Below are 24986 nucleotides of genomic sequence, written 5' to 3'. Positions count from 1 at the left end.
TGCCTCGGTAGCGCAGTAGGCAGCGCGTAAGTCTCATAATCTTAAGGTCGTGAGTTCGATCCTCACCCGGGGCATTTAACTTTCTGTGACTGATGGTGGTGCTGTTGCTAGGGCGCCAACGTATTTCTTGTTTGTTATCCACAACGTTTCAACGCTTCAGCGGGAAAATGTTTACTTCCTGTTATTGCTACTTACAGCTTCCCTTTTCCTCTTCTCCCAGCAGAGCATGAAGCCAAAAGCATTGCTCTGCGACGTTTGAGGTGCGCGCCTTGCCAGTCAGTATGTGCAAAGATGCTCGCAAAGAGAGCGACAATGCGACAAGCGACCGTACGAACGGTCGAATGAAACGGCCGCATCCGGTGTGGTCTAGTGGCTAGGATAACCTGGCTTTCACCCAGGAGGCCCGGGTTCGATTCCCGGTACCGGAACGGAATTTTTTCCACACGAATCGTGGCAAGTTTGAGCTGTCCGAGCAGACCGTTTGCCGTCCTGCTCGCAATATAGCTACTGTTTCGTGACCGTCAGCAGAATATAGACTAGGGAAGCAGACACACGACGACCATAGAAATGGTGTATGGCTTCATGCCACCTGTTTCCAGCGTAGGGCTCTGAGCACACTGCATCCGCCGAGGCCCGTTAGCTCAGTTGGTTAGAGCGTCGTGCTAATAACGCGAAGGTCGTGGGTTCGATCCCCCACGGGCCACTACTCTTTTACTACTACGAAAAGGCAGCGCCGATTTCAGCTGGCGAGTGTGATGACCAAAAGATCATCACCCTGCGTGGAAGTTGACAGAGGATCCGAACCGACTCGTCGGGAAGCGCTACAGCATTCACTCGGCAATGGCCATAATATCTTGAATACACTGGTTCTCAACCGATAAAGAGAAAATGAAAGAAAATGTCCGATTGCGGATGCGTAACAACTTTGGCCCTTGTCAGTACTTGGGCGGGTGAGCGCATGGAACACAGGGCACTATTTGCACTTTTACTTCCTATTTTTGTTTCTCCTTTGTTTTCGGAGCTACAGCCTCGATTCGGTCAGGAGAGACGCCACGTGAAATGAAGGGGGCGAGCTGTGTGTCCATCGCCTCGCCTCTCCTTACCTCTCTCAGTCGTGTTCTCGTGCTTGTCGTTTTGATAAAGGCCGATTTGAGAGCGTCAGCTGAGCAAAGTCGAGACAAGTCGAGACACGAGACAAGTCGAGACACACTAAGGGCTGGTATGCAGCGAGTAAGAGCGCGAAAAAAACAATAATTTAGAGCGCGTGGCAAAAAGTACTCATACGCGAAATTAAAAACCTGCTGCGGTGGCCGGAATCGAACCCGGATCAACTGCTTGGAAGGCAACTATGCTGACCATTACACCACCACCGCACAAGACGAGCGCCGCGCGTCCGCGCTGTGTCGGCTTCCCGCCAGTCGGCAGCGGCCGAAGGTGATCGTAACCTGGCAGGCGCATTTCGAGGCAGGCTAGGGGAGCACATCCAGACGCATTCGGACAGCGTATCCGCGCACATTTCGCATCCTTTGGCAAGAGTTGGGCGCCGGCGACGCAAGAGTACGCAGAGGACCGCGTTCTGGCGGCATTTTTAAAGCAGTGCAGTGCAGGATTCAGCGTCTGCAGCATCTTTCCCACAGAATGCTACGGCGCTTGACGGCAGTCCCACTTTCCCTTGAGACATCTGCTCGGGAAGCAGCGTCAAGTTACCGCTGGCCCCAGCATCGGTGGTTCAGTGGTAGAATGCTCGCCTGCCACGCGGGCGGCCCGGGTTCGATTCCGGTCGATGCATCATTTTGCTTTTCCCGCGATGATGCTGCCGCGTGGCTTGAGCGCTTGAGATGCACGATCCACAAGAATGTGTAGCTGGATTTCCCTTGAGAAGGGCCGAGAACGCAGCACTCGCGGGTCCCCACTAGGACGCTCGCATCATGTTCTACAGACTAGCGTCGGCCTGGCCTCACAAGTTGCTGGGTCGGGTGCCTCCGAGGCTCTGAACTTTAACGACAAGGAGTGCTGCCTATCGTTGCAACAGCTGCAGCAGCACCGCAATCAACTGGGCCGGCAGTGCACGTGTAGCAACAGAACACGTTATCCAGGAAGTACAGTGTCTCTACGTCTAATATTGGGTACGGTATTTACCCAGTTTCCAGGACAAGCGGTTGCACCCGTGCCTCGGTAGCGCAGTAGGCAGCGCGTAAGTCTCATAATCTTAAGGTCTGTGAGTTCGATCCTCACCCGGGGCATTTAACTTTCTGTGACTGATGGTGGTGCTGTTGCTAGGGCGCCAACGTATTTCTTGTTTGTTATCCACAACGTTTCAACGCTTCAGCGGGAAAATGTTTACTTCCTGTTATTGCTACTTACAGCTTCCCTTTTCCTCTTCTCCCAGCAGAGCATGAAGCCAAAAGCATTGCTCTGCGACGTTTGAGGTGCGCGCCTTGCAGTCAGTATGTGCAAAGATGCTCGCAAAGAGAGAGGGGCGCCGACGCGGCACTCGACACGAAATGCGACAAGCGACCGTACGAACGGTCAAAACGAAACGTCCACATCCGGTGAGGTCTAGTGGCTAGGATACCTGGCTTTCACCCAGGAGGCACGGGTTCGATTCCCGGTACCGGAACGGAATTTTTTCCACACGAATCGTGGCAAGTTTGAGCTGTCCGAGCAGCCGTTTGCCGTCCTGCTCGCAATATAGCTACTGTTTCGTGACCGTCAGCAGAATATAGACTAGGGAAGCAGACACACGACGACCATAGAAATGGTGTATGGCTTCATGCCACCTGTTTCCAGCGTAGGGCTGAGCAACTGCATCTGCCGAGGCCCGTTAGCTCAGTTGGTTAGAGCGTCGTGCTAATAACGCGAAGGTCGTGGGTTCGATCCCCCCACGGGCCACTACTCTTTTACTACTACGAAAAGGCAGCGCCGATTTCAGCTGGCGAGTGTGATGACCAAAAGATCATCACCCTGCGTGGAAGTTGACAGAGGATCCGAACCCGACTCGTCGGGAAGCGCTACAGCATTCACTCGGCAATGGCCATAATATCTTGAATACACTGGTTCTCAACCGATAAAGAGAAAATGAAAGAAAATGTCCGATTGCCGATGCGTAACAACTTTGGCCTTGTCAGTACTTGGGCGGGTGAGCGCATGGGAACACAGGGCACTATTTGCACTTTTACTTCCTATTTTTGTTTCTCCTTTGTTTTCGGAGCTACAGCCCGATTCGGTCAGGGAGACGCCACCGTGAAATGAAGGGGGCGTGCTGTGTGTCCATCGCCTCGCCTCTCTTACCTCTCTCAGTCGTTTCTCGTGCTTGTCGTTTTGATAAAGGCCGATTGAGAGCGTCAGCTGAGCAAAGTCGAGACAAGTCGAGACACGAGACAAGTCGAGACACACTAAGGGCTGGTATGCAGCGAGTAAGAGCGCGAAAAAAACAATAATTTAAGAGCGCGTGGCAAAAGTACTCATACGCGAAATTAAAAACCTGCTGCGGTGGCCGGGAATCGAACCCGGATCAACTGCTTGGAAGGCAACTATGCTGACCATTACACCACCACCGCACAAGCGAGCGCCGCGCGTCCGCGCTGTGTCGGCTTCCCGCCAGTCGGCAGCGGCCGAAGGTGATCGTACCTGGCAGGCGCATTTCGAGGCAGGCTAGGGAGCACATCCAGACGCATTCGGACAGCGTATCCGCGCACATTTCGCATCCTTTGGCAAGAGTTGGGCGCCGGCGACGCAAGAGTACGCAGAGGACCGCGTTTCTGGCGGCATTTTTTAAGCAGTGCAGTGCAGGATTCAGCGTCTGCAGCATCTTTCCCACAGAATGCTACGGCGCTTGACGGCAGTCCCACTTTCCCTTGAGACATCTGCTCGGGAAGCAGCGTCAAGTTACCGCTGGCCCCAGCATCGGTGGTTCAGTGGTAGAATGCTCGCCTGCCACGCGGGCGGCCCGGGTTCGATTCCCGGTCGATGCATCATTTGCTTTTCCCGCGATGATGCTGCCGCGTGGCTTGAGCGCTTGAGATGCACGATCACAAGAATGTGTAGCTGGATTTCCTTGAGAAGGGCCGAGAACGCAGCACTCGCGGGTCCCCACTAGGACGCTCGCATCATGTTCTACAGACTAGCGTCGGCCTGGCCTCACAAGTTGCTGGGTCCGGGTGCCTCCGAGGCTCTGAACTTTAACGACAAGGAGTGCTGCCTATCGTTGCAACAGCTGCAGCAGCACCGCAATCAACTGGGCCGGCAGTGCACGTGTAGCAACAGAACACGTTATCCAGGAAGTACAGTGTCTCTACGTCTAATATTGGGTACGGTATTTACCCAGTTTCCAGGACAAGCGGTGCACCCGTGCCTCGGTAGCGCAGTAGGCAGCGCGTAAGTCTCATAATCTTAAGGTCGTGAGTTCGATCCTCACCCGGGGCATTTAACTTTCTGTGACTGATGGTGGTGCTGTTGCTAGGGCGCCAACGTATTTCTTGTTTGTTATCCACACGTTTCAACGCTTCAGCGGGAAAATGTTTACTTCCTGTTATTGCTACTTACAGCTTCCCTTTTCCTCTTCTCCCAGCAGAGCATGAAGCCAAAAGCATTGCTCTGCGACGTTTGAGGTGCGCGCCTTGCCAGTCAGTATGTGCAAAGATGCTCGCAGAAGAGAGAGGGGCGCCGACGCGGCACTCGACACGAAATGCGACAAGCGACCGTACGAACGGTCAAACGAAACGTCCACATCCGGTGTGGTCTAGTGGCTAGGATACCTGGCTTTCACCCAGGAGGCCCGGGTTCGATTCCCGGTACCGGAACGGAATTTTTTCCACACGAATCGTGGCAAGTTTGACGCTGTCCGAGCAGCCGTTTGCCGTCCTGCTCGCAATATAGCTACTGTTTCGTGACGTCAGCAGAATATAGACTAGGGAAGCAGACACACGACGACTCATAGAAATGGTGTATGGCTTCATGCCACCTGTTTCCAGCGTAGGGCTGAGCAACTGCATCTGCCGAGGCCCGTTAGCTCAGTTGGTTAGAGCGTCGTGCTAATAACGCGAAGGTCGTGGGTTCGATCCCCCCACGGGCCACTACTCTTTTACTACTACGAAAAGGCAGCGCCGATTTCAGCTGGCGAGTGTGATGACCAAAAGATCATCACCCTGCGTGGAAGTTGACAGAGGATCCGAACCCGACTCGTCGGGAAGCGCTACAGCATTCACTCGGCAATGGCCATAATATCTTGAATACACTGGTTCTCAACCGATAAAGAGAAAATGAAAGAAAAATGTCCGATTGCCGATGCGTAACAACTTTGGCCCTTGTCAGTACTTGGGCGGGTGAGCGCATGGGAACACAGGGCACTATTTGCACTTTTACTTCCTATTTTTGTTTCTCCTGTTGTTTTCGGAGCTACAGCCCGATTCGGTCAGGGAGACGCCACCGTGAAATGAAGGGGGCGTGCTGTGTGTCCATCGCCTCGCCTCTCCTTACCTCTCTCAGTCGTTTCTCGTGCTTGTCGTTTTGATAAAGGCCGATTTGAGAGCGTCAGCTCTCGCGTCAGCTGAGCAAAGTCGAGACAAGTCGAGACACGAGACAAGTCGAGACACACTAAGGGCTGGTATGCAGCGAGTAAGAGCGCGAAAAAAACAATAATTTAAGAGCGCGTGGCAAAAGTACTCATACGCGAAATTAAAAGCCTGCTGCGGTGGCCGGGAATCGAACCCGGATCAACTGCTTGGAAGGCAACTATGCTGACCATTACACCACCACCGCACAAGCGAGCGCCGCGCGTCCGCGCTGTGTCGGCTTCCCGCCAGTCGGCAGCGCGCGAAGGTGATCGTACCTGGCAGGCGCATTTCGAGGCAGGCTAGGGGAGCACATCCAGACGCATTCGGACAGCGTATCCGCGCACATTTCGCATCCTTTGGCAAGAGTTGGGCGCCGGCGACGCAAGAGTACGCAGAGGACCGCGTTCTGGCGGCATTTTTAAGCAGTGCAGTGCAGGATTCAGCGTCTGCAGCATCTTTCCCACAGAATGCTACGGCGCTTGACGGCAGTCCCACTTTCCCTTGAGACATCTGCTCGGGAAGCAGCGTCAAGTTACCGCTGGCCCCAGCATCGGTGGTTCGGTGGTAGAAATGCTCGCCTGCCACGCGGGCGGCCCGGGTTCGATTCCCGGCCGATGCATCATTTTTGCTTTTCCCGCGATGATGCTGCCGCGTGGCTTGAGCGCTTGAGATGCACGATCCACAAGAATGTGTAGCTGGATTTCCCTTGAGAAGGACCGAGAACGCAGCACTCGCGGGTCCCCACTAGGACGCTCGCATCATGTTCTACAGACTAGCGTCGGCCTGGCCTCACAAGTTGCTGGGTCCGGGTGCCTCCGAGGCTCTGAACTTTAACGACAAGGAGTGCTGCCTATCGTTGCAACAGCTGCAGCAGCACCGCAATCAACTGGGCCGGCAGTGCACGTGTAGCAACAGAACACGTTATCCAGGAAGTACAGTGTCTCTACGTCTAATATTGGGTACGGTATTTACCCAGTTTCCAGGACAAGCGGTGCACCCGTGCCTCGGGTAGCGCAGTAGGCAGCGCGTAAGTCTCATATCTTAAGGTCGTGAGTTCGATCCTCACCCGGGCATTTAACTTTCTGTGACTGATGGTGGTGCTGTTGCTAGAGGCGCCAACGTATTTCTTGTTTGTTATCCAAAACGTTTCAACGCTTCAGCGGGAAAATGTTTACTTCCTGTTATTGCTACTTACAGCTTCCCTTTTCCTCTTCTCCCAGCAGAGCATGAAGCCAAAAGCATTGCTCTGCGACGTTTGAGGTGCGCGCCTTGCCAGTCAGTATGTGCAAAGATGCTCGCAAAGAGAGCGACAATGCGACAAGCGACCGTACGAACGGTCGAATGAAACGGCCGCATCCGGTGTGGTCTAGTGGCTAGGATACCTGGCTTTCACCCAGGAGGCCCGGGTTCGATTCCCGGTACCGGAACGGAATTTTTTCCACACGAATCGTGGCAAGTTTGAGCTGTCCGAGCAGCCGTTTGCCGTCCTGCTCGCAATATAGCTACTGTTTCGTGACCGTCAGCAGAATATAGACTAGGGAAGCAGACACACGACGACCATAGAAATGGTGTATGGCTTCATGCCACCTGTTTCCAGCGTAGGGCTGAGCAACTGCATCCGCCGAGGCCCGTTAGCTCAGTTGGTTAGAGCGTCGTGCTAATAAACGCGAAGGTCGTGGGTTCGATCCCCCCACGGGCCACTACTCTTTTACTACTACGAAAAGGCAGCGCCGATTTCAGCTGGCGAGTGTGATGACCAAAAGATCATCACCCTGCGTGGAAGTTGACAGAGGATCCGAACCCGACTCGTCGGGAAGCGCTACAGCATTCACTCGGCAATGGCCATAATATCTTGAATACACTGGTTCTCAACCGATAAAGAGAAAATGAAAGAAAATGTCCGATTGCCGATGCGTAACAACTTTGGCCCTTGTCAGTACTTGGGCGGGTGAGCGCATGGGAACACACAGGGCACTATTTGCACTTTTACTTCCTATTTTTGTTTCTCCTTTGTTTTCGGAGCTACAGCCCGATTCGGTCAGGGAGACGCCACCGTGAAATGAAGGGGGCGTGCTGTGTGTCCATCGCCTCGCCTCTCCTTACCTCTCTCAGTCGTTTCTCGTGCTTGTCGTTTTGATAAAGGCCGATTTGAGAGCGTCAGCTGAGCAAAGTCGAGACAAGTCGAGACACGAGACAAGTCGAGACACACTAAGGGCTGGTATGCAGCGAGTAAGAGCGCGAAAAAACAATAATTTAAGAGCGCGTGGCAAAAGTACTCATACGCGAAATTAAAAACCTGCTGCGGTGGCCGGGAATCGAACCCGGATCAACTGCTTGGAAGGCAACTATGCTGACCATTACACCACCACCGCACAAGCGAGCGCCGCGCGTCGCGCTGTGTCGGCTTCCCGCCAGTCGGCAGCGGCCGAAGGTGATCGTACCTGGCAGGCGCATTTCGAGGCAGGCTAGGGGAGCACATCCAGACGCATTCGGACAGCGTATCCGCGCACATTTCGCATCCTTTGGCAAGAGTTGGGCGCCGGCGACGCAAGAGTACGCAGAGGACCGCGTTCTGGCGGCATTTTTAAGCAGTGCAGTGCAGGATTCAGCGTCTGCAGCATCTTTCCCACAGAATGCTACGGCGCTTGACGGCAGTCCCACTTTCCCTTGAGACATCTGCTCGGGAAGCAGCGTCAAGTTACCGCTGGCCCCAGCATCGGTGGTTCAGTGGTAGAATGCTCGCCTGCCACGCGGGCGGCCCGGGTTCGATTCCGGTCGATGCATCATTTTGCTTTTCCCGCGATGATGCTGCCGCGTGGCTTGAGCGCTTGAGATGCACGATCCACAAGAATGTGTAGCTGGATTTCCCTTGAGAAGGGCCGAGAACGCAGCACTCGCGGGTCCCCACTAGGACGCTCGCATCATGTTCTACAGACATAGCGTCGGCCTGGCCTCACAAGTTGCTGGGTCCGGGTGCCTCCGAGGCTCTGAACTTTAACGACAAGGAGTGCTGCCTATCGTTGCAACAGCTGCAGCAGCACCGCAATCAACTGGGCCGGCAGTGCACGTGTAGCAACAGAACACGTTATCCAGGAAGTACAGTGTCTCTACGTCTAATATTGGGTACGGTATTTACCCAGTTTCCAGGACAAGCGGTGCACCCGTGCCTCGGTAGCGCAGTAGGCAGCGCGTAAGTCTCATAATCTTAAGGTCGTGAGTTCGATCCTCACCCGGGGCATTTAACTTTCTGTGACTGATGGTGGTGCTGTTGCTAGGGCGCCAACGTATTTCTTGTTTGTTATCCACAACGTTTCAACGCTTCAGCGGGAAAATGTTTACTTCCTGTTATTGCTACTTACAGCTTCCCTTTTCCTCTTCTCCCAGCAGAGCATGAAGCCAAAAGCATTGCTCTGCGACGTTTGAGGTGCGCGCCTTGCAGTCAGTATGTGCAAAGATGCTCGCAAAGAGAGCGACAATGCGACAAGCGACCGTACGAACGGTCGAATGAAACGGCCGCATCCGGTGTGGTCTAGTGGCTAGGATACCTGGCTTTCACCCAGGAGGCCCGGGTTCGATTCCCGGTACCGGAACGGAATTTTTTCCACACGAATCGTGGCAAGTTTGAGCTGTCCGAGCAGCCGTTTGCCGTCCTGCTCGCAATTTCGTGACCGTCAGCAGAATATAGACTAGGGAAGCAGACACACGACGACCATAGAAATGGTGTATGGCTTCATGCCACCTGTTTCCAGCGTAGGGCTGAGCAACTGCATCTGCCGAGGCCCGTTAGCTCAGTTGGTTAGAGCGTCGTGCTAATAACGCGAAGGTCGTGGGTTCGATCCCCCCACCGCGAGGTCGTGGGTTCGATCCCCCCACGGGCCACTACTCTTTTACTACTACGAAAAGGCAGCGCCGATTTCAGCTGGCGAGTGTGATGACCAAAAGATCATCACCCTGCGTGGAAGTTGGACAGAGGATCCGAACCCGACTCGTCGGGAAGCGCTACAGCATTCACTCGGCAATGGCCATAATATCTTGAATACACTGGTTCTCAACCGATAAAGAGAAAATGAAAGAAATGTCCGATTGCCGATGCGTAACAACTTTGGCCCTTGTCAGTACTTGGCGGGTGAGCGCATGGGAACACAGGGCACTATTTGCACTTTTACTTCCTATTTTGTTTCTCCTTTGTTTTCGGAGCTACAGCCCGATTCGGTCAGGGAGACGCCACCGTGAAATGAAGGGGCGTGCTGTGTGTCCATCGCCTCGCCTCTCCTTACCTCTCTCAGTCGTTTCTCGTGCTTGTCGTTTTGATAAAGGCCGATTTGAGAGCGTCAGCTGAGCAAAGTCGAGACAAGTCGAGACACGAGACAGTCGAGACACACTAAGGCTGGTATGCAGCGAGTAAGAGCGCGAAAAAACAATAATTTAAAGAGCGCGTGGCAAAAGTACTCATACGCGAAATTAAAAACCTGCTGCGGTGGCCGGGAATCGAACCCGGATCAACTGCTTGGAAGGCAACTATGCTGACCATTACACCACCACCGCACAAGCGAGCGCCGCGCGTCCGCGCTGTGTCGGCTTCCCGCCAGTCGGCAGCGGCCGTAGGTGATCGTACCTGGCAGGCGCATTTCGAGGCAGGCTAGGGGAGCACATCCAGACGCATTCGGACAGCGTATCCGCGCACATTTCGCATCCTTTGGCAAGAGTTGGGCGCCGGCGACGCAAGAGTAGCCAGAGGACCGCGTTCTGGCGCATTTTTAGCAGTGCAGTGCAGGATTCAGCGTCTGCAGCATCTTTCCACAGAATCGACGGCGCTTGACGGCAGTCCCACTTTCCTTGAGACATCTGCTCGGGAAGCAGCGTCAAGTTACCGCTGGCCCCAGCATCGGTGGTTCAGTGGTAGAATGCTCGCCTGCCACGCGGGCGGCCCGGGTTCGATTCCCGGTCGATGCATCATTTTGCTTTTCCCGCGATGAGCTGCGCGTGGCTTGAGCGCTTGAGATGCACGATCCACAAGAATGTGTAGCTGGATTTCCCTTGAGAAGGGCCGAGAACGCAGCACTCGCGGGTCCCCACTAGGACGCTCGCATCATGTTCTACAGACTAGCGTCGGCCTGGCCTCACAAGTTGCTGGGTCCGGGTGCCTCCGAGGCTCTGAACTTTAACGACAAGGAGTGCTGCCTATCGTTGCAACAGCTGCAGCAGCACCGCAATCAACTGGGCCGGCAGTGCACGTGTAGCAACAGAACACGTTATCCAGGAAGTACAGTGTCTCTACGTCTAATATTGGGTACGGTATTTACCCAGTTTCCAGGACAAGCGGTGCACCCGTGCCTCGGTAGCGCAGTAGGCAGCGCGTAAGTCTCATAATCTTAAGGTCGTGAGTTCGATCCTCACCCGGGCATTTAACTTTCTGTGACTGATGGTGGTGCTGTTGCTAGGGCGCCAACGTATTTCTTGTTTGTTATCCACAACGTTTCAACGCTTCAGCGGGAAAATGTTTACTTCCTGTTATTGCTACTTACAGCTTCCTTTTCTCTTCTCCCAGCAGAGCATGAAGCCAAAAGCATTGCTCTGCGACGTTTGAGGTGCGCGCCTTGCCAGTCAGTATGTGCAAAGATGCTCGCAAAGAGAGAGGGGCGCCGACGCGGCACTCGACACGAAATGCGACAAGCGACCGTACGAACGGTCGAACGAAACGTCCACATCCGGTGTGGTCTAGTGGCTAGGATACCTGGCTTTCACCCAGGAGGCCCGGGTTCGATTCCCGGTACCGGAACGGAATTTTTTCCACACGAATCGTGGCAAGTTTGAGCTGTCCGAGCAGCCGTTTGCCGTCCTGCTCGCAATATAGCTACTGTTTCGTGACCGTCAGCAGAATATAGACTAGGGAAGCAGACACACGACGACCATAAAATGGTGTATGGCTTCATGCCACCTGTTTCCAGCGTAGGGCTGAGCAACTGCATCTGCCGAGGCCCGTTAGCTCAGTTGGTTAGAGCGTCGTGCTAATAACGCGAAGGTCGTGGGTTCGATCCCCCCACGGGCCACTACTCTTTTACTACTACGAAAAGGCAGCGCCGATTTCAGCTGGCGAGTGTGATGACCAAAAGATCATCACCCTGCGTGGAAGTTGACAGAGGATCCGAACCCGACTCGTCGGGAAGCGCTACAGCATTCACTCGGCAATGGCCATAATATCTTGAATACACTGGTTCTCAACCGATAAAGAGAAAAATGAAAGAAAATGTCCGATTGCCGATGCGTAACAACTTTGGCCCTTGTCAGTACTTGGGCGGGTGAGCGCATGGGAACACAGGGCACTATTTGCACTTTTACTTCCTATTTTTGTTTCTCCTTTGTTTTCGGAGCTACAGCCCGATTCGGTCAGGGAGACGCCACCGTGAATGAAGGGGGCGTGCTGTGTGTCCATCGCCTCGCCTCTCCTTACCTCTCTCAGTCGTTTCTCGTGCTTGTCGTTTTGATAAAGGCCGATTTGAGAGCGTCAGCTCTCGCGTCAGCTGAGCAAAGTCGAGACAAGTCGAGACACGAGACAAGTCGAGACACACTAAGGGCTGGTATGCAGCGAGTAAGAGCGCGAAAAAACAATAATTTAAGAGCGCGTGGCAAAAAGTACTCATACGCGAAATTAAAAGCTGCTGCTGGTGGCCGGGAATCGAACCCGGATCAACTGCTTGGAAGGCAACTATGCTGACCATTACACCACCACCGCACAAGCGAGCGCCGCGCGTCCGCGCTGTGTCGGCTTCCCGCCAGTCGGCAGCGGCCGAAGGTGATCGTACCTGGCAGGCGCATTTCGAGGCAGGCTAGGGGAGCACATCCAGACGCATTCGGACAGCGTATCCGCGCACATTTCGCATCCTTTGGCAAGAGTTGGGCGCCGGCGACGCAAGAGTACGCAGAGGACCGCGTTCTGGCGGCATTTTTAAAGCAGTGCAGTGCAGGATTCAGCGTCTGCAGCATCTTTCCCACAGAATGCTACGGCGCTTGACGGCAGTCCCACTTTCCCTTGAGACATCTGCTCGGGAAGCAGCGTCAAGTTACCGCTGGCCCCAGCATCGGTGGTTCAGTGGTAGAATGCTCGCCTGCCACGCGGGCGGCCCGGGTTCGATTCCCGGCCGATGCATCATTTTGCTTTTCCCGCGATGATGCTGCCGCGTGGCTTGAGCGCTTGAGATGCACGATCCACAAGAATGTGTAGCTGGATTTCCTTGAGAAGGACCGAGAACGCAGCACTCGCGGGTCCCCACTAGGACGCTCGCATCATGTTCTACAGACTAGCGTCGGCCTGGCCTCACAAGTTGCTGGGTCCGGGTGCCTCCGAGGCTCTGAACTTTAACGACAAGGAGTGCTGCCTATCGTTGCAACAGCTGCAGCAGCACCGCAATCAACTGGGCCGGCAGTGCACGTGTAGCAACAGAACACGTTATCCAGGAAGTACAGTGTCTCTACGTCTAATATTGGGTACGGTATTTACCCAGTTTCCAGGACAAGCGGTGCACCCGTGCCTCGGTAGCGCAGTAGGCAGCGCGTAAGTCTCATAATCTTAAGGTCGTGAGTTCGATCCTCACCCGGGGCATTTAACTTTCTGTGACTGATGGTGGTGCTGTTGCTAGGGCGCCAACGTATTTCTTGTTTGTTATCCACAACGTTTCAACGCTTCAGCGGGAAAATGTTTACTTCCTGTTATTGCTACTTACAGCTTCCCTTTTCCTCTTCTCCCAGCAGAGCATGAAGCCAAAAGCATTGCTCTGCGACGTTTGAGGTGCGCGCCTTGCCAGTCAGTATGTGCAAAGATGCTCGCAAAGAGAGAGGGGCGCCGACGCGGCACTCGACACGAAATGCGACAAGCGACCGTACGAACGGTCGAACGAAACGTCCACATCCGGTGTGGTCTAGTGGCTAGGATACCTGGCTTTCACCCAGGAGGCCCGGGTTCGATTCCCGGTACCGGAACGGAATTTTTTCCACACGAATCGTGGCAAGTTTGAGCTGTCCGAGCAGCCGTTTGCCGTCCTGCTCGCAATATAGCTACTGTTTCGTGACCGTCAGCAGAATATAGACTAGGGAAGCAGACACACGACGACCATAGAAATGGTGTATGGCTTCATGCCACCTGTTTCCAGCGTAGGGCTGAGCAACTGCATCTGCCGAGGCCCGTTAGCTCAGTTGGTTAGAGCGTCGTGCTAATAACGCGAAGGTCGTGGGTTCGATCCCCCCACGGGCCACTACTCTTTTACTACTACGAAAAGGCAGCGCCGATTTCAGCTGGCGAGTGTGATGACCAAAAGATCATCACCCTGCGTGGAAGTTGACAGAGGATCCGAACCCGACTCGTCGGGAAAGCGCTACAGCATTCACTCGGCAATGGCCATAATATCTTGAATACACTGGTTCTCAACCGATAAAGAGAAATGAAAGAAAATGTCCGATTGCCGATGCGTAACAACTTTGGCCCTTGTCAGTACTTGGGCGGGTGAGCGCATGGGAACACAGGGCACTATTTGCACTTTTACTTCCTATTTTTGTTTCTCCTTTGTTTTCGGAGCTACAGCCCGATTCGGTCAGGGAGACGCCACCGTGAAATGAAGGGGGCGTGCTGTGTGTCCATCGCCTCGCCTCTCCTTACCTCTCTCAGTCGTTTCTCGTGCTTGTCGTTTTGATAAAGGCCGATTTGAGAGCGTCAGCTCTCGCGTCAGCTGAGCAAAGTCGAGACAAGTCGAGACACGAGACAAGTCGAGACACACTAAGGGCTGGTATGCAGCGAGTAAGAGCGCGAAAAAACAATAATTTAAGAGCGCGTGGCAAAAGTACTCATACGCGAAATTAAAAGCCTGCTGCGGTGGCCGGGAATCGAACCCGGATCAACTGCTTGGAAGGCAACTATGCTGACCATTACACCACCACCGCACAAGCGAGCGCCGCGCGTCCGCGCTGTGTCGGCTTCCCGCCAGTCGGCAGCGGCCGAAGGTGATCGTACCTGGCAGGCGCATTTCGAGGCAGGCTAGGGGAGCACATCCAGACGCATTCGGACAGCGTATCCGCGCACATTTCGCATCCTTTGGCAAGAGTTGGGCGCCGGCGACGCAAGAGTACGCAGAGGACCGCGTTCTGGCGGCATTTTTAAGCAGTGCAGTGCAGGATTCAGCGTCTGCAGCATCTTTCCCACAGAATGCTACGGCGCTTGACGGCAGTCCCACTTTCCCTTGAGACATCTGCTCGGGAAGCAGCGTCAAGTTACCGCTGGCCCCAGCATCGGTGGTTCAGTGGTAGAATGCTCGCCTGCCACGCGGGCGGCCCGGGTTCGATTCCCGGCCGATGCATCATTTTGCTTTTCCCGCGATGATGCTGCCGCGTGGCTTGAGCGCTTGAGATGCACGATCCACAAGAATGTGTAGCTGGATTTCCCTTGAGAAGGACCGAGAACGCAGCACTCGCGGGTCCCCACTAGGACGCTCGCATCATGTTCTACAGACTAGCGTCGGCCTGGCCTCACAAGTTGCCTGGGTCCGGGTGCCTCCGAGGCTCTGAACTTTAACGACAAGGAGTGCTGCCTATCGTTGCAACAGCTGCAGCAGCACCGCAATCAACTGGGCCGGCAGTGCACGTGTAGCAACAGAACACGTATCCAGGAAGTACAGTGTCTCTACGTCTAATATTGGGTACGGTATTTACCCAGTTTCCAGGACAAGCGGTGCACCCGTGCCTCGGTAGCGCAGTAGGCAGCGCGTAAGTCTCATAATCTTAAGGTCGTGAGTTCGATCCTCACCCGGGGCATTTAACTTTCTGTGACTGATGGTGGTGCTGTTGCTAGGGCGCCAACGTATTTCTTGTTTGTTATCCACAACGTTTCAACGCTTCAGCGGGAAAATGTTTACTTCCTGTTATTGCTACTTACAGCTTCCCTTTTCCTCTTCTCCCAGCAGAGCATGAAGCCAAAAGCATTGCTCTGCGACGTTTGAGGTGCGCGCCTTGCCAGTCAGTATGTGCAAAGATGCTCGCAAAGAGAGAGGGGCGCCGACGCGGCACTCGACACGAAATGCGACAAGCGACCGTACGAACGGTCGAACGAAACGTCCACATCCGGTGTGGTCTAGTGGCTAGGATACCTGGCTTTCACCCAGGAGGCCCGGGTTCGATTCCCGGTACCGGAACGGAATTTTTTCCACACGAATCGTGGCAAGTTTGAGCTGTCCGAGCAGCCGTTTGCCGTCCTGCTCGCAATATAGCTACTGTTTCGTGACCGTCAGCAGAATATAGACTAGGGAAGCAGACACACGACGACCATAGAAATGGTGTATGGCTTCATGCCACCTGTTTCCAGCGTAGGGCTGAGCAACTGCATCTGCCGAGGCCCGTTAGCTCAGTTGGTTAGAGCGTCGTGCTAATAACGCGAAAGGTCGTGGGTTCGATCCCCCACGGGCCACTACTCTTTTACTACTACGAAAAGGCAGCGCCGATTTCAGCTGGCGAGTGTGATGACCAAAAGATCATCACCCTGCGTGGAAGTTGACAGAGGATCCGAACCCGACTCGTCGGGAAGCGCTACAGCATTCACTCGGCAATGGCCATAATATCTTGAATACACTGGTTCTCAACCGATAAAGAGAAAATGAAAGAAAATGTCCGATTGCCGATGCGTAACAACTTTGGCCCTTGTCAGTACTTGGGCGGGTGAGCGCATGGGAACACAGGGCACTATTTGCACTTTTACTTCCTATTTTTGTTTCTCCTTTGTTTTCGGAGCTACAGCCCGATTCGGTCAGGGAGACGCCACCGTGAAATGAAGGGGGCGTGCTGTGTGTCCATCGCCTCGCCTCTCCTTACCTCTCTCAGTCGTTTCTCGTGCTTGTCGTTTTGATAAAGGCCGATTTGAGAGCGTCAGCTCTCGCGTCAGCTGAGCAAAGTCGAGACAAGTCGAGACACGAGACAAGTCGAGACACACTAAGGGCTGGTATGCAGCGAGTAAGAGCGCGAAAAAACAATAATTTAAGAGCGCGTGGCAAAAGTACTCATACGCGAAATTAAAAGCCTGCTGCGGTGGCCGGGAATCGAACCCGGATCAACTGCTTGGAAGGCAACTATGCTGACCATTACACCACCACCCGCACAAGCGAGCGCCGCGCGTCCGCGCTGTGTCGGCTTCCCGCCAGTCGGCAGCGGCCGAAGGTGATCGTACCTGGCAGGCGCATTTCGAGGCAGGCTAGGGGAGCACATCCAGACGCATTCGGACAGCGTATCCGCGCACATTTCGCATCCTTTGGCAAGAGTTGGGCGCCGGCGACGCAAGAGTACGCAGAGGACCGCGTTCTGGCGGCATTTTTAAGCAGTGCAGTGCAGGATTCAGCGTCTGCAGCATCTTTCCCACAGAATGCTACGGCGCTTGACGGCAGTCCCACTTTCCCTTGAGACATCTGCTCGGGAAGCAGCGTCAAGTTACCGCTGGCCCCAGCATCGGTGGTTCAGTGGTAGAATGCTCGCCTGCCACGCGGGCGGCCCGGGTTCGATTCCCGGCCGATGCATCATTTTGCTTTTCCCGCGATGATGCTGCCGCGTGGCTTGAGCGCTTGAGATGCACGATCCACAAGAATGTGTAGCTGGATTTCCCTTGAGAAGGACCGAGAACGCAGCACTCGCGGGTCCCCACTAGGACGCTCGCATCATGTTCTACAGACTAGCGTCGGCCTGGCCTCACAAGTTGCTGGGTCCGGGTGCCTCCGAGGCTCTGAACTTTAACGACAAGGAGTGCTGCCTATCGTTGCAACAGCTGCAGCAGCACCGCAATCAACTGGGCCGGCAGTGCACGTGTAGCAACAGAACACGTTATCCAGGAAGTACAGTGTCTCTACGTCTAATATTGGGTACGGTATTTACCCAGTTTCCAGGACAAGCGGTGCACCCGTGCCTCGGTAGCGCAGTAGGCAGCGCGTAAGTCTCATAATCTTAAGGTCGTGAGTTCGATCCTCACCCGGGGCATTTAACTTTCTGTGACTGATGGTGGTGCTGTTGCTAGGGCGCCAACGTATTTCTTGTTTGTTATCCACAACGTTTCAACGCTCAGCGGGAAAATGTTTACTTCCTGTTATTGCTACTTACAGCTTCCCTTTTCCTCTTCTCCCAGCAGAGCATGAAGCCAAAAGCATTGCTCTGCGACGTTTGAGGTGCGCGCCTTGCAGTCAGTATGTGCAAAGATGCTCGCAAAGAGAGAGGGGCGCCGACGCGGCACTCGACACGAAATGCGACAAGCGACCGTACGAACGGTCGAACGAACGTCCACATCCGGTGTGGTCTAGTGGCTAGGATACCTGGCTTTCACCCAGGAGGCCCGGGTTCGATTCCCGGTACCGGAACGGAATTTTTTCCACACGAATCGTGGCAAGTTTGAGCTGTCCGAGCAGCCGTTTGCCGTCCTGCTCGCAATATAGCTACTGTTTCGTGACCGTCAGCAGAATATAGACTAGGGAAGCAGACACACGACGACCATAGAAATGGTGTATGGCTTCATGCCACCTGTTTCCAGCGTAGGGCTGAGCAACTGCATCTGCCGAGGCCCGTTAGCTCAGTTGGTTAGAGCGTCGTGCTAATAACGCGAAGGTCGTGGGTTCGATCCCCCCACGGGCCACTACTCTTTTTACTACTACGAAAAGGCAGCGCCGATTTCAGCTGGCGAGTGTGATGACCAAAAGATCATCACCCTGCGTGGAAGTTGACAGAGGATCCGAACCCGACTCGTCGGGAAGCGCTACAGCATTCACTCGGCAATGGCCATAATATCTTGAATACACTGGTTCTCAACCGATAAAGAGAAAATGAAAGAAAATGTCCGATGCCGATGCGTAACAACTTTGGCCCTTGTCAGTACTTGGGCGGGTGAGCGCATGGGAACACAGGGCACTATTTGCACTTTTACTTCCTATTTTTGTTTCTCCTTTGTTTTCGGAGCTACAGCCCGATTCGGTCAGGGAGACGCCACCGTGAAATGAAGGGGGCGTGCTGTGTGTCCATCGCCTCGCCTCTCCTTACCTCTCTCAGTCGTTTCTCGTGCTTGTCGTTTTGATAAAGGCCGATTTGAGAGCGTCAGCTCTCGCGTCAGCTGAGCAAAGTCGAGACAAGTCGAGACACGAGACAAGTCGAGACACACTAAGGGCTGTATGCAGCGAGTAAGAGCGCGAAAAAACAATAATTAAGAGCGCGTGGCAAAAGTACTCATACGCGAAATTAAAAGCCTGCTGCGGTGGCCGGGAATCGAACCCGGATCAACTGCTTGGAAGGCAACTATGCTGACCATTACACCACCACCGCCACAAGCGAGCGCCGCGCGTCCGCGCTGTGTCGGGCTTCCCCGCCAGTCGGCAGCGGCCGAAGGTGATCGTACCTGGCAGGCGCATTTCGAGGCAGGCTAGGGGAGCACATCCAGACGCATTCGGACAGCGTATCCGCGCACATTTCGCATCCTTTGGCAAGAGTTGGGCGCCGGCGACGCAAGAGTACGCAGAGGACCGCGTTCTGGCGGCATTTTTAAGCAGTGCAGTGCAGGATTCAGCGTCTGCAGCATCTTTCCCACAGAATGCTACGGCGCTTGACGGCAGTCCCCACTTTCCCTTGAGACATCTGCTCGGGAAGCAGCGTCAAGTTACCGCTGGCCCCAGCATCGGTGGTTCAGTGGTAGAATGCTCGCCTGCCACGCGGGCGGCCCGGGTTCGATTCCCGGCCGATGCATCATTTTGCTTTTCCCCGCGATGATGCTGCCGCGTGGCTTGAGCGCTTGAGATGCACGATCCCACAAGAATGTGTAGCTGGATTTCCCTTGAGAAGGACCGAGAACGCAGCACTCGCGGGTCCCCACTAGGACGCTCGCATCATGTTCTACAGACTAGCGTCGGCCTGGCCTCACAAGTTGCTGGGTCCGGGTGCCTCCGAGGCTCTGAACTTTAACGACAAGGAGTGCTGCCTATCGTTGCAACAGCTGCAGCAGCACCGCAATCAACTGGGCCGGCAGTGCACGTGTAGCAACAGAACACGTTATCCAGGAAGTACAGTGTCTCTACGTCTAATATTGGGTACGGTATTTACCCAGTTTCCAGGACAAGCGGTGCACCCGTGCCTCGGTAGCGCAGTAGGCAGCGCGTAAGTCTCATAATCTTAAGGGTCGTGAGTTCGATCCTCACCCGGGGCATTTAACTTTCTGTGACTGATGGTGGTGCTGTTGCTAGGGCGCCAACGTATTTCTTGTTTGTTATCCACAACGTTTCAACGCTTCAGCGGGAAAATGTTTACTTCCTGTTATTGCTACTTACAGCTTCCCTTTTCCTCTTCTCCCAGCAGAGCATGAAGCCAAAAGCATTGCTCTGCGACGTTTGAGGTGGCGCGCCTTGCCAGTCAGTATGTGCAAAGATGCTCGCAAAGAGAGAGGGCGCCGACGCGGCACTCGACACGAAATGCGACAAGCGACCGTACGAACGGTCGAACGAAACGTCCACATCCGGTGTGGTCTAGTGGCTAGGATACCTGGCTTTCACCCAGGAGGCCCGGGTTCGATTCCCGGTACCGGAACGGAATTTTTTCCACACGAATCGTGGCAAGTTTGAGCTGTCCGAGCAGCCGTTTGCCGTCCTGCTCGCAATATAGCTACTGTTTCGTGACCGTCAGCAGAATATAGACTAGGGAAGCAGACACACGACGACCATAGAAATGGTGTATGGCTTCATGCCACCTGTTTCCAGCGTAGGGCTGAGCAACTGCATCTGCCGAGGCCCGTTAGCTCAGTTGGTTAGAGCGTCGTGCTAATAACGCGAAGGTCGTGGGTTCGATCCCCCCACGGGCCACTACTCTTTTACTACTACGAAAAGGCAGCGCCGATTTCAGCTGGCGAGTGTGATGACCAAAAGATCATCACCCTGCGTGGAAGTTGACAGAGGATCCGAACCCGACTCGTCGGGAAGCGCTACAGCATTCACTCGGCAATGGCCATAATATCTTGAATACACTGGTTCTCAACGATAAAGAGAAAATGAAAGAAAATGTCCGATTGCCGATGCGTAACAACTTTGGCCCTTGTCAGTACTTGGGCGGGTGAGCGCATGGGAACACAGGGCACTATTTGCACTTTTACTTCCTATTTTTGTTTCTCCTTTGTTTTCGGAGCTACAGCCCGATTCGGTCAGGGAGACGCCACCGTGAAATGAAGGGGGCGTGCTGTGTGTCCATCGCCTCGCCTCTCCTTACCTCTCTCAGTCGTTTCTCGTGCTTGTCGTTTTGATAAAGGCCCGATTTGAGAGCGTCAGCTCTCGCGTCAGCTGAGCAAAGTCGAGACAAGTCGAGACACGAGACAAGTCGAGACACACTAAGGGCTGGTATGCAGCGAGTAAGAGCGCGAAAAACAATAATTTAAGAGCGCGTGGCAAAAGTACTCATACGCGAAATTAAAAGCCTGCTGCGGTGGCCGGGAATCGAACCCGGATCAACTGCTTGGAAGGCAACTATGCTGACCATTACACCACCACCGCACAAGCGAGCGCCGCGCGTCCGCGCTGTGTCGGCTTCCCGCCAGTCGGCAGCGGCCGAAGGTGATCGTACCTGGCAGGCGCATTTCGAGGCAGGCTAGGGGAGCACATCCAGACGCATTCGGACAGCGTATCCGCGCACATTTCGCATCCTTTGGCAAGAGTTGGGCGCCGGCGACGCAAGAGTACGCAGAGGACCGCGTTCTGGCGGCATTTTTAAGCAGTGCAGTGCAGGATTCAGCGTCTGCAGCATCTTTCCCACAGAATGCTACGGCGCTTGACGGCAGTCCCACTTTCCCTTGAGACATCTGCTCGGGAAGCAGCGTCAAGTTACCGCTGGCCCCAGCATCGGTGGTTCAGTGGTAGAATGCTCGCCTGCCACGCGGGCGGCCCGGGTTCGATTCCCGGCCGATGCATCATTTTGCTTTTCCCGCGATGATGCTGCCGCGTGGCTTGAGCGCTTGAGATGCACGATCCACAAGAATGTGTAGCTGGATTTCCCCTTGAGAAGGACCGAGAACGCAGCACTCGCGGGTCCCCACTAGGACGCTCGCATCATGTTCTACAGACTAGCGTCGGCCTGGCCTCACAAGTTGCTGGGTCCGGGTGCCTCCGAGGCTCTGAACTTTAACGACAAGGAGTGCTGCCTATCGTTGCAACAGCTGCAGCAGCACCGCAATCAACTGGGCCGGCAGTGCACGTGTAGCAACAGAACACGTTATCCAGGAAGTACAGTGTCTCTACGTCTAATATTGGGTACGGTATTTACCCAGTTTCCAGGACAAGCGGTGCACCCGTGCCTCGGTAGCGCAGTAGGCAGCGCGTAAGTCTCATAATCTTAAGGTCGTGAGTTCGATCCTCACCCGGGGCATTTAACTTTCTGTGACTGATGGTGGTGCTGTTGCCTAGGGGCGCCAACGTATTTCTTGTTTGTTATCCACAAACGTTTCAACGCTTCAGCGGAAAAATGTTTACTTCCTGTTATTGCTACTTACAGCTTCCCTTTTCCTCTTCTCCCAGCAGAGCATGAAGCCAAAAGCATTGCTCTGCGACGTTTGAGGTGCGCGCCTTGCCAGTCAGTATGTGCAAAGATGCTCGCAAAGAGAGAGGGGCGCCGACGCGGCACTCGACACGAAATGCGACAAGCGACCGTACGAACGGTCGAACGAAACGTCCACATCCGGTGTGGTCTAGTGGCTAGGATACCTGGCTTTCACCCAGGAGGCCCGGGTTCGATTCCCGGTACCGGAACGGAATTTTTTCCACACGAATCGTGGCAAGTTTGAGCTGTCCGAGCAGCCGTTTGCCGTCCTGCTCGCAATATAGCTACTGTTTCGTGACCGTCAGCAGAATATAGACTAGGGAAGCAGACACACGACGACCATAGAAATGGTGTATGGCTTCATGCCACCTGTTTCCAGCGTAGGGCTGAGCAACTGCATCTGCCGAGGCCCGTTAGCTCAGTTGGTTAGAGCGTCGTGCTAATAACGCGAAGGTCGTGGGTTCGATCCCCCCACGGGCCACTACTCTTTTACTACTACGAAAAGGCAGCGCCGATTTCAGCTGGCGAGTGTGATGACCAAAAGATCATCACCCTGCGTGGAAGTTGACAGAGGATCCGAACCCGACTCGTCGGGAAGCGCTACAGCATTCACCTCGGCAATGGCCATAATATCTTGAATACACTGGTTCTCAACCGATAAAGAGAAAATGAAAGAAAATGTCCGATTGCCGATGCGTAACAACTTTGGCCCTTGTCAGTACTTGGGCGGGTGAGCGCATGGGAACACAGGGCACTATTTGCACTTTTACTTCCTATTTTTGTTTCTCCTTTGTTTTCGGAGCTACAGCCCGATTCGGTCAGGGAGACGCCACCGTGAAATGAAGGGGGCGTGCTGTGTGTCCATCGCCTCGCCTCTCCTTACCTCTCTCAGTCGTTTCTCGTGCTTGTCGTTTTGATAAAGGCCGATTTGAGAGCGTCAGCTCTCGCGTCAGCTGAGCACAAAGTCGAGACAAGTCGAGACACGAGACAAGTCGAGACACACTAAGGGCTGGTATGCAGCGAGTAAGAGCGCGAAAAAACAATAATTTAAGAGCGCGTGGCAAAAGTACTCATACGCGAAATAAAAGCCTGCTGCGGTGGCCGGGAATCGAACCCGGATCAACTGCTTGGAAGGCAACTATGCTGACCATTACACCACCACCGGCACAAGCGAGCGCCGCGCGTCCGCGCTGTGTCGGCTTCCCGCCAGTCGGGCAGCGGCCGAAGGTGATCGTACCTGGCAGGCGCATTTCGAGGCAGGCTAGGGGAGCACATCCAGACGCATTCGGACAGCGTATCCGCGCACATTTCGCATCCTTTGGCAAGAGTTGGGCGCCGGCGACGCAAGAGTACGCAGAGGACCGCGTTCTGGCGGCATTTTTAAGCAGTGCAGTGCAGGATTCAGCGTCTGCAGCATCTTTCCCCACAGAATGCTACGGCGCTTGACGGCAGTCCCACTTTCCCTTGAGACATCTGCTCGGGAAGCAGCGTCAAGTTACCGCTGGCCCCAGCATCGGTGGTTCAGTGGTAGAATGCTCGCCTGCCACGCGGGCGGCCCGGGTTCGATTCCCGGCCGATGCATCATTTTGCTTTTCCCGCGATGATGCTGCCGCGTGGCTTGAGCGCTTGAGATGCACGATCCACAAGAATGTGTAGCTGGATTTCCCTTGAGAAGGACCGAGAACGCAGCACTCGCGGGTCCCCACTAGGACGCTCGCATCATGTTCTACAGACTAGCGTCGGCCTGGCCTCACAAGTTGCTGGGTCCGGGTGCCTCCGAGGCTCTGAACTTTAACGACAAGGAGTGCTGCCTATCGTTGCAACAGCTGCAGCAGCACCGCAATCAACTGGGCCGGCAGTGCACGTGTAGCAACAGAACACGTTATCCAGGAAGTACAGTGTCTCTACGTCTAATATTGGGTACGGTATTTACCCAGTTTCCAGGACAAGCGGTGCACCCGTGCCTCGGTAGCGCAGTAGGCAGCGCGTAAGTCTCATAATCTTAAGGGTCGTGAGTTCGATCCTCACCCGGGGCATTTAACTTTCTGTGACTGATGGTGGTGCTGTTGCTAGGGCGCCAACGTATTTCTTGTTTGTTATCCACAACGTTTCAACGCTTCAGCGGGAAAATGTTTACTTCCTGTTATTGCTACTTACAGCTTCCCTTTTCCTCTTCTCCCAGCAGAGCATGAAGCCAAAAGCATTGCTCTGCGACGTTTGAGGTGCGCGCCTTGCCAGTCAGTATGTGCAAAGATGCTCGCAAAGAGAGAGGGGCGCCGACGCGGCACTCGACACGAAATGCGACAAGCGACCGTACGAACGGTCGAACGAAACGTCCACATCCGGTGTGGTCTAGTGGCTAGGATACCTGGCTTTCACCCAGGAGGCCCGGGTTCGATTCCCGTACCGGAACGGAATTTTTTCCACCACGAATCGTGGCAAGTTTGAGCTGTCCGAGCAGCCGTTTGCCGTCCTGCTCGCAATATAGCTACTGTTTCGTGACCGTCAGCAGAATATAGACTAGGGAAGCAGACACACGACGACCATAGAAATGGTGTATGGCTTCATGCCACCTGTTTCCAGCGTAGGGCTGAGCAACTGCATCTGCGAGGCCCGTTAGCTCAGTTGGTTAGAGCGTCGTGCTAATAACGCGAAGGTCGTGGGTTCGATCCCCCCACGGGCCACTACTCTTTTACTACTACGAAAAGGCAGCGCCGATTTCAGCTGGCGAGTGTGATGACCAAAAGATCATCACCCTGCGTGGAAGTTGACAGAGGATCCGAACCCGACTCGTCGGGAAGCGCTACAGCATTCACTCGGCAATGGCCATAATATCTTGAATACACTGGTTCTCAACCGATAAAG

General features: G+C 54.5%; 57 non-coding genes across 57 annotated transcripts; 46 read left to right on the top strand and 11 right to left on the bottom strand.

The window, feature by feature from the left end:
* Position 1: 1 nt before the first annotated feature.
* Trnam-cau (transfer RNA methionine (anticodon CAU)) lies at positions 2–74 on the top strand. The gene has a single exon. It is a non-coding gene; the product is annotated as a tRNA-Met (tRNA).
* A 281-nt stretch (positions 75–355) lies between these two features.
* Trnae-uuc (transfer RNA glutamic acid (anticodon UUC)) lies at positions 356–428 on the top strand. The gene has a single exon. It is a non-coding gene; the product is annotated as a tRNA-Glu (tRNA).
* A 202-nt stretch (positions 429–630) lies between these two features.
* Positions 631–703, top strand: Trnai-aau (transfer RNA isoleucine (anticodon AAU)). The gene has a single exon. It is a non-coding gene; the product is annotated as a tRNA-Ile (tRNA).
* Positions 704–1302: 599 nt separating this feature from the next.
* On the bottom strand, positions 1303–1373 carry Trnag-ucc (transfer RNA glycine (anticodon UCC)). The gene has a single exon. It is a non-coding gene; the product is annotated as a tRNA-Gly (tRNA).
* Positions 1374–1718: 345 nt separating this feature from the next.
* On the top strand, positions 1719–1788 carry Trnag-gcc (transfer RNA glycine (anticodon GCC)). Its single transcript has one exon. It is a non-coding gene; the product is annotated as a tRNA-Gly (tRNA).
* A 381-nt stretch (positions 1789–2169) lies between these two features.
* Positions 2170–2243, top strand: Trnam-cau (transfer RNA methionine (anticodon CAU)). Its single transcript has one exon. It is a non-coding gene; the product is annotated as a tRNA-Met (tRNA).
* Positions 2244–2548: 305 nt separating this feature from the next.
* Positions 2549–2620, top strand: Trnae-uuc (transfer RNA glutamic acid (anticodon UUC)). Its single transcript has one exon. It is a non-coding gene; the product is annotated as a tRNA-Glu (tRNA).
* A 198-nt stretch (positions 2621–2818) lies between these two features.
* Trnai-aau (transfer RNA isoleucine (anticodon AAU)) lies at positions 2819–2892 on the top strand. The gene has a single exon. It is a non-coding gene; the product is annotated as a tRNA-Ile (tRNA).
* Positions 2893–3488: 596 nt separating this feature from the next.
* Trnag-ucc (transfer RNA glycine (anticodon UCC)) lies at positions 3489–3560 on the bottom strand. Its single transcript has one exon. It is a non-coding gene; the product is annotated as a tRNA-Gly (tRNA).
* A 343-nt stretch (positions 3561–3903) lies between these two features.
* Positions 3904–3974, top strand: Trnag-gcc (transfer RNA glycine (anticodon GCC)). The gene has a single exon. It is a non-coding gene; the product is annotated as a tRNA-Gly (tRNA).
* A 378-nt stretch (positions 3975–4352) lies between these two features.
* Trnam-cau (transfer RNA methionine (anticodon CAU)) lies at positions 4353–4425 on the top strand. Its single transcript has one exon. It is a non-coding gene; the product is annotated as a tRNA-Met (tRNA).
* Positions 4426–4730: 305 nt separating this feature from the next.
* On the top strand, positions 4731–4802 carry Trnae-uuc (transfer RNA glutamic acid (anticodon UUC)). Its single transcript has one exon. It is a non-coding gene; the product is annotated as a tRNA-Glu (tRNA).
* A 199-nt stretch (positions 4803–5001) lies between these two features.
* On the top strand, positions 5002–5075 carry Trnai-aau (transfer RNA isoleucine (anticodon AAU)). Its single transcript has one exon. It is a non-coding gene; the product is annotated as a tRNA-Ile (tRNA).
* A 613-nt stretch (positions 5076–5688) lies between these two features.
* Trnag-ucc (transfer RNA glycine (anticodon UCC)) lies at positions 5689–5760 on the bottom strand. The gene has a single exon. It is a non-coding gene; the product is annotated as a tRNA-Gly (tRNA).
* A 342-nt stretch (positions 5761–6102) lies between these two features.
* Positions 6103–6174, top strand: Trnag-gcc (transfer RNA glycine (anticodon GCC)). Its single transcript has one exon. It is a non-coding gene; the product is annotated as a tRNA-Gly (tRNA).
* Positions 6175–6910: 736 nt separating this feature from the next.
* Trnae-uuc (transfer RNA glutamic acid (anticodon UUC)) lies at positions 6911–6982 on the top strand. The gene has a single exon. It is a non-coding gene; the product is annotated as a tRNA-Glu (tRNA).
* A 198-nt stretch (positions 6983–7180) lies between these two features.
* Positions 7181–7255, top strand: Trnai-aau (transfer RNA isoleucine (anticodon AAU)). Its single transcript has one exon. It is a non-coding gene; the product is annotated as a tRNA-Ile (tRNA).
* Positions 7256–7855: 600 nt separating this feature from the next.
* Positions 7856–7927, bottom strand: Trnag-ucc (transfer RNA glycine (anticodon UCC)). Its single transcript has one exon. It is a non-coding gene; the product is annotated as a tRNA-Gly (tRNA).
* Positions 7928–8268: 341 nt separating this feature from the next.
* On the top strand, positions 8269–8338 carry Trnag-gcc (transfer RNA glycine (anticodon GCC)). The gene has a single exon. It is a non-coding gene; the product is annotated as a tRNA-Gly (tRNA).
* Positions 8339–8720: 382 nt separating this feature from the next.
* Trnam-cau (transfer RNA methionine (anticodon CAU)) lies at positions 8721–8793 on the top strand. Its single transcript has one exon. It is a non-coding gene; the product is annotated as a tRNA-Met (tRNA).
* A 280-nt stretch (positions 8794–9073) lies between these two features.
* Positions 9074–9145, top strand: Trnae-uuc (transfer RNA glutamic acid (anticodon UUC)). The gene has a single exon. It is a non-coding gene; the product is annotated as a tRNA-Glu (tRNA).
* Positions 9146–9332: 187 nt separating this feature from the next.
* Positions 9333–9434, top strand: Trnai-aau (transfer RNA isoleucine (anticodon AAU)). Its single transcript has one exon. It is a non-coding gene; the product is annotated as a tRNA-Ile (tRNA).
* A 594-nt stretch (positions 9435–10028) lies between these two features.
* Trnag-ucc (transfer RNA glycine (anticodon UCC)) lies at positions 10029–10100 on the bottom strand. The gene has a single exon. It is a non-coding gene; the product is annotated as a tRNA-Gly (tRNA).
* A 337-nt stretch (positions 10101–10437) lies between these two features.
* On the top strand, positions 10438–10508 carry Trnag-gcc (transfer RNA glycine (anticodon GCC)). The gene has a single exon. It is a non-coding gene; the product is annotated as a tRNA-Gly (tRNA).
* Positions 10509–10886: 378 nt separating this feature from the next.
* On the top strand, positions 10887–10960 carry Trnam-cau (transfer RNA methionine (anticodon CAU)). Its single transcript has one exon. It is a non-coding gene; the product is annotated as a tRNA-Met (tRNA).
* A 302-nt stretch (positions 10961–11262) lies between these two features.
* On the top strand, positions 11263–11334 carry Trnae-uuc (transfer RNA glutamic acid (anticodon UUC)). Its single transcript has one exon. It is a non-coding gene; the product is annotated as a tRNA-Glu (tRNA).
* Positions 11335–11531: 197 nt separating this feature from the next.
* Positions 11532–11605, top strand: Trnai-aau (transfer RNA isoleucine (anticodon AAU)). Its single transcript has one exon. It is a non-coding gene; the product is annotated as a tRNA-Ile (tRNA).
* A 610-nt stretch (positions 11606–12215) lies between these two features.
* Trnag-ucc (transfer RNA glycine (anticodon UCC)) lies at positions 12216–12288 on the bottom strand. Its single transcript has one exon. It is a non-coding gene; the product is annotated as a tRNA-Gly (tRNA).
* Positions 12289–12631: 343 nt separating this feature from the next.
* On the top strand, positions 12632–12702 carry Trnag-gcc (transfer RNA glycine (anticodon GCC)). The gene has a single exon. It is a non-coding gene; the product is annotated as a tRNA-Gly (tRNA).
* A 380-nt stretch (positions 12703–13082) lies between these two features.
* On the top strand, positions 13083–13155 carry Trnam-cau (transfer RNA methionine (anticodon CAU)). The gene has a single exon. It is a non-coding gene; the product is annotated as a tRNA-Met (tRNA).
* Positions 13156–13460: 305 nt separating this feature from the next.
* Positions 13461–13532, top strand: Trnae-uuc (transfer RNA glutamic acid (anticodon UUC)). Its single transcript has one exon. It is a non-coding gene; the product is annotated as a tRNA-Glu (tRNA).
* A 198-nt stretch (positions 13533–13730) lies between these two features.
* On the top strand, positions 13731–13804 carry Trnai-aau (transfer RNA isoleucine (anticodon AAU)). The gene has a single exon. It is a non-coding gene; the product is annotated as a tRNA-Ile (tRNA).
* A 610-nt stretch (positions 13805–14414) lies between these two features.
* Trnag-ucc (transfer RNA glycine (anticodon UCC)) lies at positions 14415–14486 on the bottom strand. Its single transcript has one exon. It is a non-coding gene; the product is annotated as a tRNA-Gly (tRNA).
* A 342-nt stretch (positions 14487–14828) lies between these two features.
* Positions 14829–14899, top strand: Trnag-gcc (transfer RNA glycine (anticodon GCC)). Its single transcript has one exon. It is a non-coding gene; the product is annotated as a tRNA-Gly (tRNA).
* A 381-nt stretch (positions 14900–15280) lies between these two features.
* Positions 15281–15353, top strand: Trnam-cau (transfer RNA methionine (anticodon CAU)). Its single transcript has one exon. It is a non-coding gene; the product is annotated as a tRNA-Met (tRNA).
* A 305-nt stretch (positions 15354–15658) lies between these two features.
* Positions 15659–15730, top strand: Trnae-uuc (transfer RNA glutamic acid (anticodon UUC)). Its single transcript has one exon. It is a non-coding gene; the product is annotated as a tRNA-Glu (tRNA).
* A 198-nt stretch (positions 15731–15928) lies between these two features.
* On the top strand, positions 15929–16002 carry Trnai-aau (transfer RNA isoleucine (anticodon AAU)). Its single transcript has one exon. It is a non-coding gene; the product is annotated as a tRNA-Ile (tRNA).
* Positions 16003–16612: 610 nt separating this feature from the next.
* On the bottom strand, positions 16613–16685 carry Trnag-ucc (transfer RNA glycine (anticodon UCC)). Its single transcript has one exon. It is a non-coding gene; the product is annotated as a tRNA-Gly (tRNA).
* A 342-nt stretch (positions 16686–17027) lies between these two features.
* Trnag-gcc (transfer RNA glycine (anticodon GCC)) lies at positions 17028–17098 on the top strand. The gene has a single exon. It is a non-coding gene; the product is annotated as a tRNA-Gly (tRNA).
* Positions 17099–17479: 381 nt separating this feature from the next.
* On the top strand, positions 17480–17552 carry Trnam-cau (transfer RNA methionine (anticodon CAU)). Its single transcript has one exon. It is a non-coding gene; the product is annotated as a tRNA-Met (tRNA).
* A 302-nt stretch (positions 17553–17854) lies between these two features.
* Trnae-uuc (transfer RNA glutamic acid (anticodon UUC)) lies at positions 17855–17926 on the top strand. The gene has a single exon. It is a non-coding gene; the product is annotated as a tRNA-Glu (tRNA).
* Positions 17927–18124: 198 nt separating this feature from the next.
* Positions 18125–18198, top strand: Trnai-aau (transfer RNA isoleucine (anticodon AAU)). The gene has a single exon. It is a non-coding gene; the product is annotated as a tRNA-Ile (tRNA).
* Positions 18199–18806: 608 nt separating this feature from the next.
* Positions 18807–18878, bottom strand: Trnag-ucc (transfer RNA glycine (anticodon UCC)). Its single transcript has one exon. It is a non-coding gene; the product is annotated as a tRNA-Gly (tRNA).
* Positions 18879–19224: 346 nt separating this feature from the next.
* On the top strand, positions 19225–19295 carry Trnag-gcc (transfer RNA glycine (anticodon GCC)). Its single transcript has one exon. It is a non-coding gene; the product is annotated as a tRNA-Gly (tRNA).
* A 383-nt stretch (positions 19296–19678) lies between these two features.
* Trnam-cau (transfer RNA methionine (anticodon CAU)) lies at positions 19679–19752 on the top strand. The gene has a single exon. It is a non-coding gene; the product is annotated as a tRNA-Met (tRNA).
* Positions 19753–20057: 305 nt separating this feature from the next.
* Trnae-uuc (transfer RNA glutamic acid (anticodon UUC)) lies at positions 20058–20129 on the top strand. The gene has a single exon. It is a non-coding gene; the product is annotated as a tRNA-Glu (tRNA).
* Positions 20130–20327: 198 nt separating this feature from the next.
* On the top strand, positions 20328–20401 carry Trnai-aau (transfer RNA isoleucine (anticodon AAU)). The gene has a single exon. It is a non-coding gene; the product is annotated as a tRNA-Ile (tRNA).
* Positions 20402–21010: 609 nt separating this feature from the next.
* Trnag-ucc (transfer RNA glycine (anticodon UCC)) lies at positions 21011–21082 on the bottom strand. Its single transcript has one exon. It is a non-coding gene; the product is annotated as a tRNA-Gly (tRNA).
* A 342-nt stretch (positions 21083–21424) lies between these two features.
* On the top strand, positions 21425–21495 carry Trnag-gcc (transfer RNA glycine (anticodon GCC)). The gene has a single exon. It is a non-coding gene; the product is annotated as a tRNA-Gly (tRNA).
* A 382-nt stretch (positions 21496–21877) lies between these two features.
* On the top strand, positions 21878–21950 carry Trnam-cau (transfer RNA methionine (anticodon CAU)). Its single transcript has one exon. It is a non-coding gene; the product is annotated as a tRNA-Met (tRNA).
* A 308-nt stretch (positions 21951–22258) lies between these two features.
* Positions 22259–22330, top strand: Trnae-uuc (transfer RNA glutamic acid (anticodon UUC)). Its single transcript has one exon. It is a non-coding gene; the product is annotated as a tRNA-Glu (tRNA).
* A 198-nt stretch (positions 22331–22528) lies between these two features.
* Trnai-aau (transfer RNA isoleucine (anticodon AAU)) lies at positions 22529–22602 on the top strand. The gene has a single exon. It is a non-coding gene; the product is annotated as a tRNA-Ile (tRNA).
* Positions 22603–23214: 612 nt separating this feature from the next.
* Trnag-ucc (transfer RNA glycine (anticodon UCC)) lies at positions 23215–23287 on the bottom strand. The gene has a single exon. It is a non-coding gene; the product is annotated as a tRNA-Gly (tRNA).
* Positions 23288–23631: 344 nt separating this feature from the next.
* Positions 23632–23702, top strand: Trnag-gcc (transfer RNA glycine (anticodon GCC)). Its single transcript has one exon. It is a non-coding gene; the product is annotated as a tRNA-Gly (tRNA).
* A 381-nt stretch (positions 23703–24083) lies between these two features.
* Trnam-cau (transfer RNA methionine (anticodon CAU)) lies at positions 24084–24157 on the top strand. The gene has a single exon. It is a non-coding gene; the product is annotated as a tRNA-Met (tRNA).
* Positions 24158–24462: 305 nt separating this feature from the next.
* Positions 24463–24533, top strand: Trnae-uuc (transfer RNA glutamic acid (anticodon UUC)). The gene has a single exon. It is a non-coding gene; the product is annotated as a tRNA-Glu (tRNA).
* Positions 24534–24731: 198 nt separating this feature from the next.
* On the top strand, positions 24732–24805 carry Trnai-aau (transfer RNA isoleucine (anticodon AAU)). Its single transcript has one exon. It is a non-coding gene; the product is annotated as a tRNA-Ile (tRNA).
* Positions 24806–24986: the final 181 nt, after the last annotated feature.

This window comes from Schistocerca serialis, unplaced genomic scaffold (genome assembly GCF_023864345.2).
Source record: "Schistocerca serialis cubense isolate TAMUIC-IGC-003099 unplaced genomic scaffold, iqSchSeri2.2 HiC_scaffold_1006, whole genome shotgun sequence".
In the NCBI taxonomy this organism is placed as follows: domain Eukaryota; kingdom Metazoa; phylum Arthropoda; class Insecta; order Orthoptera; family Acrididae; genus Schistocerca; species Schistocerca serialis.
This window is presented reverse-complemented; position numbering and strand designations above follow the sequence as displayed.